Below are 1169 nucleotides of genomic sequence, written 5' to 3'. Positions count from 1 at the left end.
TACTGGTGCAATTTCAATGACCTTGCCGATTGTTTTACTTCGTTGCTTTTCAATTATATGAAGACAGGCTTCATATTGATGTCTTTTTGTGGGGAAGTAGGGAAAAAATATTTTTTATTACCAAAAAATCCATCCAGACAGGCTCTAGTTTTATCTCTGCATCTATGCTATCCATTCATATATTAATTAAATTTGTGGCATATGAGCATAAATACACAGGAAATTATTTAAAACAATTTAAAGCAAAGTTCATATGCATATAGTCTTCATCCTCTTCATAGAATAAAATACATGGCGGTCACGCAAAAAAAATAAATATATATAAATGATGAACAGTTCTGTATTTTGAGACTGAAAATTAGCATTGAGAAATTAAAGTGACAAAACTTGTGTTATCTCTATCATATCTATATATCTGTATACAAAATATGTATTTCTATATAGCCTAAATCAACCAATCTCTCCTAAGAATACTTTTAAAAATCACAAAAGAAAATTATAATACATAAGACACATTTAAAAGATTATATGTTTTTCATTATATACACCAGCCATATCAAGACACTTTTGATGGCAATGTCTTTATTCTTCTAATCCCTTTTTAAGAGGGATTAAAAATTAGAATCATGGTTTTGGGATTTACATTTACAGCATCCTCGACATCACTAATTGTTGCAAAATACCTATCCCTGATGTGTCATAGAATACAACATTATCAATCTAGGAAGTATACAAACTATTCATGCAGCAATAGCCTGTCAGCACTATGGCAATGGTCAAACTTTAACCATGTTTATCCTGCAAGTTTCAGCTGGCAATATATTGCTGAGAAAAAAAGAATCCAAGCTCTTTCTTGCCAAAATATGTTGAGCTTGTTACTTATCATTACCAAAATAGAAGATATGGAGGCCATATAATCACTTAATGTCCTCTTCTTGGGAATTACCCTAAAAATTTCTTTGAATTCATGCTGTTGTACAGGTATGACTTTTTCATCAATAAGACATGGGCATCACTGTCAAACCTAACGTCCTTTGAGTCCTTGAACAAGGGAGTCACAGTCATAACACAGGGAAATAATCATCATCATGTCATCAGAGAAGCATGAATTAAGACCAAAATAATTCTATAAAAAATTTATAGATAAGAATCAAGTTTATTGGATGATC

The sequence above is a fragment of the Penaeus japonicus genome, unplaced genomic scaffold (assembly GCF_977035675.1).
Source record: "Penaeus japonicus unplaced genomic scaffold, GWHDUDI00000001_assembly GWHDUDI00000010, whole genome shotgun sequence".
Taxonomy (NCBI): domain Eukaryota; kingdom Metazoa; phylum Arthropoda; class Malacostraca; order Decapoda; family Penaeidae; genus Penaeus; species Penaeus japonicus.
Note: the sequence above shows the minus strand (reverse complement) of the source record.